The sequence below is a fragment of the Zingiber officinale genome, chromosome 5B, assembly GCF_018446385.1.
Source record: "Zingiber officinale cultivar Zhangliang chromosome 5B, Zo_v1.1, whole genome shotgun sequence".
NCBI classification, from domain to species: domain Eukaryota; kingdom Viridiplantae; phylum Streptophyta; class Magnoliopsida; order Zingiberales; family Zingiberaceae; genus Zingiber; species Zingiber officinale.
Window position 1 is genome coordinate 133825739 of NC_055995.1, and position 15984 is coordinate 133841722.

At 34.4% G+C, this 15984-nt stretch overlaps 1 long non-coding RNA gene across 1 annotated transcript; it reads left to right on the forward strand.

Annotated features, from left to right (window-relative positions):
• Positions 1 to 14647: 14647 nt before the first annotated feature.
• Positions 14648 to 15642, forward strand: LOC121986108. The gene is made up of 4 exons (XR_006113343.1): positions 14648 to 14707; positions 14797 to 14858; positions 14950 to 15276; positions 15446 to 15642. It is a non-coding gene; the product is annotated as an uncharacterized LOC121986108 (long non-coding RNA).
• The last annotated feature ends 342 nt before the right edge of the window (positions 15643 to 15984 follow it).

The following is a 15984-nucleotide window of genomic DNA, read 5'->3' on the forward strand; positions in this document are numbered from 1 at the left end:
TTAGACTAATCCATGAGCGGATTAACCACATGCACGTACTTTGATCAGGGCTAGACAATGATGTTCGCATTAAAGATATTCCTTTATGAATATGGAAGATTACATTAGACCGTGGAAGGCAACATGGCCACTTTCTCATTCCCGCATTTATAGCAAGAAACACTTGAAGATGTAGACTAGATGCCATGAAAGAAATGGTGAAGGTGGTGCCGCGAAAATATCATCAATCCATTTATAAGCTACTCATTTATCTTTGGATGTCATGAAATGAGCCTGGTTACCTCTATTATATAGGAAAACAGAGGCGCTTATTATTCAATCTGGGAATAGTTGTATTCACACATCCACAACTGGCCTTCTGACAAAACAGCTTTTTGAATTCTTCACGAGTCGTGGTTTATGACAAGTATGACTAGTCATACATGTCATAAATGACAGCTATGAGTGGTTATTCTATGAACGTTACGGATCAATGGACCAGATGTGGTAGGTCACCATTAATTAATTGATGTGTCTCCATAAATTTATTATTTTTAAAATATATAACTGATCGTTGAATTATTAATAGGGAGTAGGGCTTGTTATTTGCATCACCAGTAACTGTTGTAGCTTGTAGCGGCTCACATCTCTGAAGTAGCTGCTACAATGTGTATCAGCAAATTCGCAGCAACTGCTACACGTTGTGGTAACACACATCTCTGGAGTATCTGCTACAATGTGTAGCAGCTAATCCGCAATAAATGTTATACGTTGTAGTAGCACACATCTCTAGAGTAGTTGCTACAATATGTAGCAGCTAATCCGTAGTAACTGCCAGACGTTGTGGTATCTCACGTCTCTGGAGTAGCTGCTACAATGTGTAGCAGCTAATCCATCATAACCGCTACACAGTGTAACAGCTACTCTTGAGAAGCTGCTACACGTTGTAGCAGCTTCTGACAACTAGCTGTTACAAGGTGCTGCAGTAGCTGCTACAACAAGTAGCAGTTTCTAACTATTTATACATTAACTGATACAACATCTAGAAGCTCATTTAATTAATCTAAATAAAAAATTGAGATTGACAGAGTAACATCTTGTTGAGCGTAAATGAAAAAAGACTTGGAGACTATAGTTGGGTTTGATATACATGAATAGAATAATATTAATATTCTAAACAAAGATAATAATATAAGACAAACAAGATCTTAAGTCAAAAAGTTATTATAAACTCTAATGCTATAATCATTTGATTTATAACATTCTCTAATCCTACATTAACTTGGGATATTTATCGTTGCACTTGAACAAATTAAGTTTGATTCTTTTTCTCTCGTAGAAGGGCAGCATTGCTAGAGAAATGTTAGGCTAAACCTCACAAAGAATGATATTTCATTCATTCATTTGATTTATAACATCCTCTAATTCTCCATTAACTTGGGACAGTTGTCGTCGTAGCTGTACAAGTTCAGTTTGGTTCTTTTTCTCTCGGAAAAGGGCAGCTTCTAACTCCTTCCTCGCCTGGTTCCGTTGTTCTGTGAGAATCTTAATATAGCCATAAACAACATGATGTTCCATGGCTAGACTGAGATACCTATTAGGATTGTTTTAGAAAATTTGTAAATTCAAGGAATGAAAGATATATATAATAGAAGAAGAATGGATAATACAAACCGAGAAGCAGACGATTTTACTAATAGAGATGGTCTTTCGAAGGAAGAAGATGTAGAGCTTGAATCCTCTTCGATAGGGGGTTCTTTAACACCACCCAGAGTGAGTTTCTTCTTCCTGCTAAAGAAAGACATGTTCCTTGAACAACTACAATAAACCCAATGTATAAGAGAACGAAGGGCTAGGTAGTGTGAAAGAGGGAGTTAGGTTGATAGACGATTTATAGGAAAATGAGTTCTGACATCATTAACTCTTGATAAAGACAAGTCAAACCAGAGTGTCTTTCCAATACCATAAAAATAGGTCATCAAATTACAGATAGTACAACTCATTAAAACCTGTGAAAAGATAAGACAGGCAGTAAAGACAAGGATAACTAACCGTCAAGCCTTGATTCCTTCTATGCATATAATGTATACTCTACCATGGCAGTAGCTGCTACATCGTTGTAGCAACTATTATTCTAAGTAGCTGCTACAAAGTTGTAGCAGCTATCATTCCAAGTAGTTGCTACAATGTTGTACCAGCTAACCATTGAGTTAGCTGCTATAGAGTTGTAGTAGCTATCATTCCAAGTAGCTGCTACAATATTGTAGCAGTTAGCTATGAAATTAATTACCAGTTTATCATCCGAGATGTCCAATAAAGATAATCACGAATACAATCTGTAATAGCTAGTTAGCAGAAGTTGCTACAACGTGTAGCAGTTTCTCAAGACTAGTTGCTACACTGTGTTGCAGTTAGTGCGACTTACCTGATACAAATTGCAATAGCTACTCCAGAGATGTGAGCTACTACAACGTGTAGTGGCTACTGCCGATACAGCTAACAAGCCCTAATCTGTATTAATAATTTAATGGCCACTTATATAAATTGAAATTAATGAATTTATGGAGACACATAAATTAATTCAATGACAACTTACTAAATCTGGTCCATTACTCTCTCATCATCCATAGAATGACCACTCATAGTTGACATAACTCATATGACTAGTCATAGCTATCATAAATCATGACTCATGACTACTGGTAAAATCCTGCTTTGTCAAAAGGGCAACTGTGGGCTCATGAATATACCTACTCCCAAATTGAATTGTATAGCACCGTTGTGTTCCTATATAACAGAGGGTGGATCCGTTCATGAAATCCCAATGGAAATGAGTAGCTTATTCATGGATTGCTGACATTTTCTCGACACCACCTTTGTCATTTCTTTCATGACATCCACTGTAAATCTTGAAGTGTATCTTGCTTCCAAATCGGGATTGATAAAGCGGTCTTGTTGCCTTCCACAGTCTAGTGTAAACTTTCATATTCGTAAAGGAATTTCTTTAAAGGAACCACTAGCGTCTAGCCCCAATGAGTGTATGTTGATGAGGTTAGGCTGCTCATGGAGTAGTTTAAGTTCTCCCAATATTCCGTGTTGCCGACGAAGAGCCTCAGCAATGCCTTGAGGAATACTCCTGGATTAGGGAGAGGATGATCGCCTCGACGAACTTTTCCCATCCACGACCAAAGGATACGAGAGACATGGAAAATAATGGAAGTTGTTTGGTGTTCACAACACTCTGTACGTTGATTAAGGGTGATCGCTCATGGAGAAGACTGTGGACGCAACTCGGCCAATATGAAAATGACGTTGTACAACTTATGAGAATAATGTGAGCGCTCATGGGGGTTCTGAACACTATGTTTAATATTAAACTTATGATGTAATCGAAATGTAAATTTATTGATAATATTTTGTCAAGAAAGGTATAAATGTATTTTATAGCTGCTACGCCTTATTTTCTTACTCCTGAGTAGCTGTTACATGATGTAGCAGCTACTGCCAACTAGCTGTTGTGATTATTCTGTGGATAGATGTTAAACACCGTGCTTGAATTTGTTCTCCAATATTTTTAATCATTTCTAGATAACACATTAAATGCAATGGAAGGAGTCAATGAAATTTAATTTTAATCAAGTTGATGTTGTAGCAATTGCTGGTTCGTAACTGCTACAACACACTTCATGTTGTAACAGCTACCTATCAAGAACTAGTATAACAAAGACAATTATAAGTTGAACATTATCAAGATCCAGTATTAAAGCGAGTTGCTACAATGTGTAGCTTCTCATAAGTAGCTGCTATACTGTGTAGCAGTTAGTACGGATTAGCTGCTAAACATTGTAGCAGCAACTCTAGAGAAGTGAGGTGCTACAACCGTACAACGTGTATCTGTGCTATTGCTAATGCAACTAACTAGTCCCAATCCCTATTAATAATTCAATGGTCACTCATATAATTTGAAATTAATAGATTTTTGGAGACCCATCAATTCATTAATGGCAGAATTAGGGATCGAGGATACAAGAAAGATCAATGGATTAATGAATACATAGGGAGACTTTATGTAATACTTTTCAGATGATTAATGGACTAACAGCGTAAGAATCAGAGTAGAAAGAAAATTATCGCTAGTTTAGAGTTTGGTAAACCTAGCTTCATTACTCCAAGGGCATGTTGTTAGAACCTGCAAAAACAAAGATAATTATAGCAGCTATATTTATTAAGATCTAGTATTAAAGTGAAATAAAACTTTGAAAGTACCAGCTATAGATGCCAAATCTTCTGTTGGATATGTGTGAACGGAGAAAAGATGTAGAGGAAAGAGGCAGATCGGTTCGCTCAGCGCACTCGCCCGGCCGATTTCTAAGCTTCGTCCGCCCGGACGCTTAGCCTGCCTGGTCTCTTTGGTCGTCCGGCAAAAGCGCATTTAGCCTCTCTACTCGCCAGATCGACTGATAGCCCGCTCGCCCTCTTAGCTCGCTTAGCTACTATGCAGTCTGCGTATATCACATAGCAAAAACCAAATAACTATTATAGTGTTGTAGCAATTAACATTCCAAGTAGCTGCTATAGTATTGTAACAGCTAACCATCGAGTTAGCTGCTACAGCGTTATAACAACTATCTTTCCAAGTAGCTGCTACAACGTTGTAGCAGCTAACATTCCAAGTAATTGCTACAACGCTGTAACAGCTACCTCGATGGTTTCTGCTACAACGTTGTAGTAGCTAACCGTCAAGTTAGCTGTTATAACGTTGTAACAGCTATCGTTCCAAGTAGCTGCTACAATTTTACAGCAGCTAACCGTAGACTTAGCTGCTATAGAGTTGTAGCAGCTATCATTCCGTGTAACTGTACGCCATTGTAGCAGTTATCATTCCGAGTAGTTGCTACAGCGTTGTACCAGCTATCATTCCGAGTAGCTACTACAGTGTTGTAGCAACTAGCTATGGAATTAATTAACAGTTTACCACCCGAGACATCCTGTAAAGATATTCATAGATAAACGATATATAATATGAAAAGATGAGAGGAAATTACAATTTAACATAAAACGACTTATGTAAGAGTTGCTACAACGTTGTAGCAGCTACTTGGACAGTTAGCTGCTACAAGTTGTAGCAGCTACATGGACAGTTAGCTGCTACAAGGTGTAACAGTTATTTATTGAAGTAGCTGCTACAACGTGTAACAACAAAGCAAAGGCGTTGCAGCAGTAAAAATAATTTTAAATAATTTTTTACCAAGTTGATATACAACTACAAAAATATTTTTAGGGATAATATCTACTAGAAAATGTAGCTACCAAAAAAATGACTTACCAAGTGACTACTACACGTTGTAGCAGCTACATGGACAGTTAGCTACTACAAGGTGTAACAGTTAACTGTCGAAATAGCTGCTACAACTTGTAGCAGCATTCGATGTCCAAGTGGTTGCAGGCATTTGTAGCAGGCGCTGACCTTGCACATCGTAGTATAAATCCTTTCTTCCTTCTACGACCACCATTCCAAGTTAGTTGCTACAAGTTGTAGCAGTTATATGGATAGTTAGCTACGAAGTTGATGCTGCAATGTTTAGCAGCAAAGCAAAGGCCTTGCATCAACAAAAATAATTTCAAATAATTTTTTTACCAAGTTGATATACATCGGCTTAAATATTTTTAGGGATAATATCTGTTATAAAATATAGTTGTTACAAGGTATAACAGTTATTTATCGAAGTAGCTGCTACAACGTGTAGCAGCAAAGCAAAGGCGCTGGAATAGCATAAATAATTTTAAATATTTTTTTAGCAAGTGAATATACAACTATAAAAATATTTTTAGGGTTAATATCTGCTAGAAAATATAGCTACTAAAAAAATGACTTACCAAGCGGCTGCTACAAGTTTAGCAGCTACATAAAGAGTTAGCTGCTACAAGGTGTAGCAGTTAACTATCGAAGTAGCTGCTACACATTGTAGCAGCTACATGGACAGTTAGCTGCTACAAGGTGTAGTAGTTAACTGTCTAAGTAGCTGCTATAACTTGTAGTAGCAAATGAAAGTCCATGTGGCTGCAAGCGTTTGTAGCAGGCGTCGGCCTTGCACGTTGTAGCATAAATCCTTCCTTCCTTCTATGACCACCATTCCAAGTTAGCTGCAACAAGTTGTAGCAGCTACAAGGACAGTTTGCTGCGAAGTAGTTGCTGCAACATTTAGAAGCGAAGCAAAGGCGCTGCATCAGTAAAAAAATAATTTCAAATAATTTTTTACCAAGTTGATATACATGAACTTAAATATTTGTAGGGGTAATATCTGCTAGAAAATGAAGCCACCACAAAAAAATGACTTACCAAGTGGTTGCTTCACGTTTGTAGCTGCTAAACGTGTAGCAGCTAATGCACAGACATGGTTGTAGCCTGCAGGCATTTGTAGTTGGCGTCATCCCTACACGTTATAGCATTAATCCTTCTAATATATGTATGCTATAACGGTGGGAAATAACAAATTAAAATGAAACGAATTACCATTGGGAAGGAGAGAGGTGGTAAGCTCTCACATCAGTTGTGAGATTGAAGACGCTGGTGAAACTTTCCCGGTTGGAGCGTGAGGTCCGACGAACGATGGAGACGAAGGGAGAGAGAGAACGTCGAGGGAGATTTTAATTTGAGAAATTTCTCACGCAGAAGTTTTGAATAGAAGGCGGAAGGGGAGAGAGAATAAATGACATATTTTTTTATAGCGAAATCGAGCTGGCAACGCCACGTCTGTGCATCGCTCACTGTCGCGCACAAAACATCTCTCAACACACACACACACATACACACACACACACACACACACATATATATATATAAAACAAACGAAACTAGTTAACACTTTTATAATAGGTTAAACTTATATAAAAAATAAAACTATTTGATATTTTAATTTAGAAATTTTCAAAAATTTAATGATAATCATTAATATTTCTAATAAAAATTATAGTTAAAAATTGATCAATAATATATTTGACACTTTTATTTTTTTTAAATTCTAAGAAAAAGTTAGATAAAAAAAAAATTCTAATCGAGTCAGAGAATTTGTGCACTGGGGAGAGAAGAAATGGAAGGGAGTATCGGAGACTTCGTGCCCTGGGAAAAGAAGTTGATGTAGAGAGTGTTGTTAGGTTTGTAAAAATCTATAGAGGATAAGATGGAGATTAATGAAAATATATAAGAATATTTTAGAGAAGAAAATTATTAAAATAAATTTTTTTTTAAAAAAAATAAGGTCTCCCTTACTTTTTTTTTAACAACTTATAAGCTGTCAAACAGTTTATTTTGACAATTTATAAGCTATTTGTAAAAAAATTTATCAAATATATTTGAAGAGCTTATAAGCCCTAAAATAACTTATAAGTTATTTTGTAGAACTTATAAGCTGAGCCAAACACCCTCATAGTCGATTAAGATATTCACTTCTCATTTGAGAGACATGTATTTACATCTAAAAAATTTATCAGACGGTTCAGGGCCCCTTAAATATTAATCAGTCCGACAAGGACGAGCCAATTACAATTTGAGCTTGCAATCTGAATCAACGGATTGATGATCTGTTGACTCGATTGTAGATCCGGATTAGGACTTGACCGTGAACAGGTCTAGTCCACTCACAGCTAAATGATTAAAATAGATCCAATTTTTATTTTTTTCCCCCTTAAAATGTATTTAGAATGGGAAATTTTATCTAATCGAACCATTTGGAAACGTTTATTAGCTTTTAGGGTGCGTTTGATTCAAGTTATCATATATAACCTTGGTTATGTGATTACCTGGTAATGTGATCACATAAAATAGATCTGTTATGTGATTACCTAGTGATCACATAACCAAGGTTATGGGGAATAAAACATAATCAAATGTTGTTTGGTTCAACCTAGGTAATGCAACAAAAACTTGTTTGTTTTAAGGTTTTAATGAATACCTTAGTTTAATATCTTACCGTATTACCCTCAGTTACAAAATCAACTATACATATTATTATTATTATTATTATTTATTTTTTCTATTTTTTTTACTTTTTTTTTTGTATATTTTTTTACTTTTTTATGTGTTTTTTTATTTTTTTATATTATTTTTATTTATTTATTTTATTTTAATTTTTTTTAATTAAATTTTTTTTTAAAAATTTTAATCTTTTTTAAAAATTTAAAGTTTTTTATTTTTACTTTTTTTAAATTTTTTTTTTTATTTTTTTTAATATTTTTTACAATTTTTTCTCTTTTTTCCATATTTTTTCTTATCGGAGGGTATTTTTGGTAAAAAAAATTCGTTAACCCCAGAATCAAGAAAACCTTAGTTTTTTGAGGTTTTCCGATTCTGGGCTGCATGACCCTTTTGCTGACGTGTCGGGCATGGAATATTACTCGGGAATCATCGAATACCTAAACCAAACAAGGTTTTTGTTGATAACCTTGGATGGATAACCAAGGTTATCAAGAATAACCCCGAACTAAACGCACCCTTAGAGCATCCACAGCCCACTCCCATTATAGCATTCATCATGCACCTCATTAAAATAGCATATTTCTTTCACCCACATTCTGTTTAACATTAACATTCATTATTTATGGGTCTCACATTCCACTCAATCATTTGCAATAAAAAAAATTTATAAATAAATAAAATGATACAAAATACAAATCCAAATGCTAAAAAAAAGCATATAAAAATCAGATTATTATAATTTAAAATAAATAAATATTATTATTATTAAAAATACGCTCATGTTTTATTATTTATTCATTTTATTTAATTTTTAATTTTAAAATTTATAAAAAATGAATAATTAAAATTAAAAAAAATAATACACTCATGGGGTGGGCTAGGGCTGACCCACCCCACACCAACTTATACGCGAACACGTGGAACACCCTTTCATAATAGTTTTAATACCAAAAGGGTGTACCCCGTCATGTGCCCATGGCCTGTGTACCTGCATGAACCTCCCTTCATATCCATGGGGCCGGCACTAGGGGGGCCGCTAAGGTAGCGGATCTACCTTTTTTTAATACCAAAAGGGTGCTCTCAGGGTGTAGCGCAGACGATGAGCGCATGACATCTTTAGCGTAATGAGCAAGGGTCGATTCTCAGGAACTGACGACTTTGGATTTACCCCACCATACACCTAACATCTATGTATCTATATGTACCTCTCTCTATATCCATAAAACTGACACTAGAAGGATCATTAATATAACAAATCTATATTTTTTAATACCAAAAGGTTATTATAACACCCCATTCATAAGAGCAATATGAATGCCCTTAACCGTTAATAAAATATTTATACATGTAAGTATTCCTACATTAAAACTGGTGGTTCTAGATTTTATTATTAAATAAATAAATACATCAAATTATTTTATCTAAAATATCTAATTGACTCAAAAATAGAACGAACCGATCCGTGACGAAGCAGCTACCCACAAAAGTTAAAGGCGCACCTTTTACTTACCAAGAGCATCATACAAAAGGTTAAAGACGTATTCCTTTTGAGGTCCTATAAGAGTTTTTGTATACTCTTTATCGGAATCCCTTCTTCATTACATAATTCCTTGAGATACTCTCTGCCTTATTGGTTTATCATGAATCTATTTGACTCTCATCCTCATATGAGAAGCACTCTACATTCCTATATGAAAATATGGAAAAAAGTTATTCGCTCATCCTCAATGCCCCCCCGTCAACCTGTCCTTGGATCAGCACGAAGACATCCCCATGAAAATGCTCAATTGGTCGGTTGACAGATTTATTATAATGGACAAAGATTAATTTTTGATGGGCGTATGTTTTTTAGGGAAAAAAAATTCTTCCTAGCCTTAACAACTTGATGATCGGTAATTCTGTGATTTACCTCATTCACATAATCTTGGGAAGGATATTAAGGAACGCATGAGATGAGTATAATCATTTTTTTTTTACAATGAAACAATCTATTGCTTTAGATTTTTTATGTGATTTAATAGACAACCATGTCAAGTATAGTCATTTATAAAAGTAATGAATGCTCCTAGGGTGTAGTACAGTTGGGGGCGCATGATTTTATGGTCGAGAGATCCAAGGTTCGATCCTCGGGATGTCATGACCTGAGGTTAATGTCTCTACCATGCGCTTTCAACTGTGTACATGTATTTATCTCCCTCTATATCTGTGGGACGGACTTTAGGGGGATCACTGATCCAATAAACTTTAGGGTCAATTCTTAGCAGATGCAAAACACCTTCTTGAGTGTCTGACCTCCCCGTGCAAAGGACTGGTAAGTTAAGATAAAATACTCCCTTGTCATTTATCGATCTGTATTTAGTTGAGGAGTCGATGATATTAAGCCACATGAGATAAATATTATCATTTTTACTCCAATTTATAAAAATAATGAAATCCATGCCTGACCACAAATATTGGAATGTACAAGCGGTAAAGGAAATTCAACTCTTCTAGCCTTTCCAAATGGCCTTCAAGCAGTTCTGATCTTTTGGTCACTAATCTCTGGTTCCCTCTTGGTCTCTTCTAAATTGGCATACTTCGGATGCAGTTAAATTTATGCTGACAATCTAAATTCCGCTAAAGAATGTCACATTGAACATACTTAAACTTAAAATATTACCAATTTGTGAAAAAAAAATACAAATTCAATCAGAACTTTCAAATTTTGACGAAAAAAACTAAAAAAACATCCCCCCCAAACGTTTATAAAATACTTTATTTTATCAAAGAATGCTACACTGAATATACCTAAACTTAAAACAACATCAATATACCATTTTAACTTTTAACGGCATCCGAAGTACATTGTTTTGAGAAGAGACCAAGAATTCAGGGCAAAGAGATTCGTACTAATCTTCAAGATATTCTTCCTTCTAGGAATTCGGGCATAACCTTATTTATCCTCTTCTAAGTGTCAAATATGCTCTTGGGCTTTGTTTGCCTTCGCCATTACTTCTGTCGTAGTTAAAATCAAAAGTCATCTTGAATTGGATTCTTCCACCTACCCATGAGCATTGAGTTTAGTTGTCTCTAGACGCTTATTCTTAAATTTCAAATTTTAATAAAAGTCTGGATATTTTCACTATGAACTTCATATGTCCTTAACTATCTCGGTCGGAGTGAGCATTCGGTTAATTTAGTTAATTTTATTATTAATTTTATATTATTTATTATTATTATTTTTAAATAAATTCGGTTAATTCAATGTTAATCGATACAATCTATTTTTAATTTAATTCGATTTTAACAAGGCTTTGATTAGATTCGGTTAGCCAACATTAAATCAATTTTCGATTAATTCGGTTAATTTATATACTAAAGTTACTGAAGTCTCATTTTTAATCTCGGAGAAATCATTAACGGTCCGCACTTGTGATCCATAATGAAGCCATGCTCACTCAACTTTAGTTCCATGACCATGTTTGAAATGTTCTTAGGTGCTATTTCATTGACTTATTTTAGAGGCTTTCTTATAAATTTCAAATAGAAGTTAAAACTTATTGGTCTACTCTAAATACACATCAGTTACATGTCTTTATCAAAAATTATACACATGTCAAAGTGGCACAAATTGTTGGCAGAATGTGATTATTGAATAATATCAACTGATAGTTGTTGGAGCAAAATAGATTTCCATTGTTATCGGGTGGTGTTGTTTGGCTAAGAAAACACATAGCTAACCAATCCCCGATAACTCCGCTCAACCAACACTCTTTCCCTCCCAGGATTGCTAATATATATTACTCTAAAGAACAAGAATGAAAGCCTCCTCTCTGTTTTTTCTCCATTAGTAGTCTTTTATGTGTGTGTGCGCGCACATTCAACATGGGAGAAAACACAAACTCCTTTTCAATGAAAGAGGTTCCTTTCAAGAATGAAAGTGGCACCACAAAGGGTAAAGAGACACTAGAGGTAATGCTTAATCGAGCACAATCTTCGACTCCACAAAGGTCGAGATCAAATAACACCACCACCCTTCGAAGAACCTTCTCCATGAGGGGATCCACCTCGGTAAAGGATGGCAAATATAGGAGTATCGAACATGACATTGCTCACGACAACAAACAGAAGATCACAATCAATCGTGAGCACGATGAAGAGCATGGTCAAGAGGAAGAGCATCACCAAGACATGTCTAAGAAAAAGATGGGGAAGCTTAAGAAGGCATGCAAGAAGCTCTTTGGACTCTAATAGCATTATCGATGCATAGTTCTATTTTCGGTGAATAGGTATTTAAACGTATGATGACACCACTTAGACATTGTGTCTAAGTCTTCGTAATCGAATTGTTGGATGCATAGTTTATTTTCTTTGTATAGAAATTAAAAAAAATATGATGGCACCTGGTAAGATATCATGCACTAAAAGTTACTTTTAACGTCGAAAATTAACAACGGTATCAAATATCATCGTTATTGGTGATTCAATAACCACCAGATTTAGTACCCGTCGTTGATATATATGCATTAACGACGATATTTTCTCCCATCATTGATGTTTTGTCATTAATGACGATATTTTTTGTTTCGATCGTTAATATCATACTTTTAACGATGGGATTTTCACTCGTCGTTATTGGAAAATTTTAACCATGGTTTTTTTTCTCGTCATTGTTAGTTTTCTGATTTTTTTATTGAGCTAGAAATTTAAGCTGATTTTTTTACTGCGCTGAAACCTAAATTTTTTAAAGCCTAAATTTTTTAAAACATAAAAACACGATCGTTTTCTAAATTTTATTTTTATTTATTTATATATAAATTTAAGAGCCGGCTGACTTGGTGAATCTAGTGCACTAAAATTAAAAAATAAATAAATAAAAATATCAATTTTAAAATTATGAGCATTTATCTCTCACTTTTAAAATCAGTCAAACATGGGAATTTTGGAAAAAGAAAATTGAGAAGTTAAATTTAGAAATTTGAATACATACAGACTTTATTCGGTCAATATTGAACATTATTTTTTTTAAATATATGTACATATCTATTAGGTTGTCTTAATCAGTTTCTTATTTTCTTTCCCTCAAATTTGCTCCTTTTTAACGAAAAATGATATGTGAAAGGAAAAAATTTCAAGAAAAAATTAAGATTGATAAGGCCCCCCCCAAAAAAAATGACGGTCCATGAATTTACGTTTCTATCTTTTTTCATAGCATATGCTCTTTTGTAACCGAGCCTCCTTCACTCGAACACGAGGTTGCGCGGTGAGGGCGCCCGGGCGACCTCACACGGCCATAAGGACCCTCGCAGCGTCAAGGATGCTTGCAGCCACTTCAAAGCCTCCAGTGCTCAACATCTCCACCTTCTCCAAGATCGAAAGCGACCAAATCAAGGTATTTTCCCCCAAATCGCATTACGGAATCTAGGTTTTAAAATCCTAATCTTTTTTTCACTGATTCACAATGGTTGCAGTACTTAAGATGAGGTTGGGATCTAGGGTTTTGTTTTTATTGCATAGGGTTTCTTTTCAACTGTCAAAGATGAGGCTATCTTCTTCAAATCTATCACCACAATACCACAAGAAGATAACCTATTCTAACAGCCTCACGTGAGGTTTATTTTTTTATTCAAGAGAAGATTTGATAGCCATCTTCCGCATCTATTATGTTGTGAATGTTAGAAATGGAGCAACCGAGTAACTAGCATGACATGTTCACTTTCTGATTTGTTGATTGGTATTACCTTTTGACTCTTAAGTTTATATTATTAATTATGGTCACGCAAAGAAGTACAGGCATTTCCAAACTCATAAGCACATCCCTTATAGGTAATCAAAACTTGATCTTGATATAATAATTCTGTGTTTTTTTTTTTTACAAATTTTTCTTTGAGGCTGATGTTTCAATAGTGACAAGTATGCAGAATCTTAAATGAATTTGTATTGTTTCTCTTAGTTTATAATTCATTATTTTTATAAGTTTCTTCATGTCCATACTAGCCACTGTTTGTGAGACTTTTCAACCCCTAAAAATTAATCTGTACTATACATGCTTTTTTATAAGCAGTTTGACAGGAAGGGTAAAGAGTGAAATGGAGGGCGAAAATAAAATTTGAGATGTTTGCACAGTTTTTTTTTTAATCAAGCTTATTTGATCAATTTCAGGGTTTTTGTTATTTCTGAAAGGAAATGATTTTTTTTGGGGGTTGTGTTATAGTAAACAATCAATTAGGCATAACACTTTAGGATCTTTGGTGACTAACAAGAAATGTACAAACTAAATTGAGCAGAGAATTCTGTCTTTTCCTAAGCAAGTTTTGTTTTATGACTATAAATTGACTTTTCTTTGGAATCTTTTTCTTGTTTTTATTTACTCCATCCGGCCTAACAAATTTTGTTATATTTTACATTTTCCTATCATGGGATTTTGTTGAATTGTTTTATAGGCAATGTGTTTTTGGTTTCATATGGTGTATCCATTTACAGGGAGAATAAGAATCTTACCGGAACTGCAAGCTATGCCAGTGTTAATACACATATAGGGATTGGTGAGTTTCTTGGTGGCAAAAGACGAATATGCTCGCCCCCAGCGCCCCCGCCAACCTGTCCCAGGGCCAACACGAAAGAGGTAAATCACGGGCGGCTACTAGCCTTTCAAATAGTGACTAGCACATAAGGGAGACATTTACCTCGAGTTTGTCGAGATTCGAACCCCAGACCTCATGGTGGCAACACTTTATGCGCTAGTCACTAGACCCATCCGAGGGGACGGGATTGGTGAGTTTCTTGATCCTTATATTAATGTAAATATAATGTACTTGACACTGTTCATTTGTATTTATTAATACATGATTGTTTACTTGCAGAGCAAAGCCAAAGATGATTTGGAATCTCTTGGTTACGTTCTTATGTATTTTTTAAGAGGAAGGTTAACATCTGTCCATCTACCGTCTTTCTTTTCATTTTTGTTTCAATTGGATACTTAATATGATATCTTTGATGGTTTTATTTTGCTTCAGCCTTCTTTGGAAAGGACTTAAAGTTGTCAGTAAAAAGCAAAAGTATGACAAAATTAGTGAGAAGAAAGTGCTTATCCCTTTGAGATAATTCAAAATTCTTCTTTTACATACTTGAGAACAATTTAGTCAGCCACTTTTATTTTTATTTCAATTTGCATATTTATTGTGCGAGAGTTTAGATTTTTTATGATGTAAACTAGGCACTTTGTAAGTTATTTCCTTCAGAATTTATATCTTATTTCCATTACTGTTGATCCTTGCGTTTTGAGGACAAGCTGGATTATTCATACTTGAGGAGGTTATTCCGTGAGCTATTTATTCGAGAAGGTTAGTAAAATTACAATTATTGTCTATTGTTCTTATTCTTTTTTGTTGAATTGACATTCCACTTTATACTATGTTCATTTTAATGTGGTATACAAATTTGATCCTTAAGAATTCTAAGTTCTAACGGTCTTTTTTTTTTTTTTTTTTTTTTTTGGTATATTTATTATAGGTATGGGAGAGTTGAAGTGAAATAGACTTGAGTTTTGAGAATGTCAACATTTTGCATATGAAGACATTAGAGAAATGAATACTTAGCTTTTGATGTAAATGGATGTTAATTTTACTAGATGATTACTAGACATTTGATATATAGCTTAATGATGTGTAGAAACAATTATCATAATTACTGAATGATATTTTAATATATATGGTGGTTTAATTTTTAATATATCATGTTTTAATTTTTATTAGTATTCATTAATATATTTATTAAAAATATATACATTTTGATAGGTCTGAATTAGTGATACTTTCGTTATTGCCATTAACAATGGTATACTAAATTGTTGTGAAACGATTAAATGATATTAAATTATTAATAATGGTAAATATAATCGTTATTATTAATAGCGGTACATATGATCATCGTTGTTGCCATTAACGACGGTATCTAAACTTGTTGTTATTTTCACTAATGATAGTAGCGTATACCGTCATTAAGAGTTATTAACGATGATAGTGTAAACTGTCATTAAGAGTTATTAACGA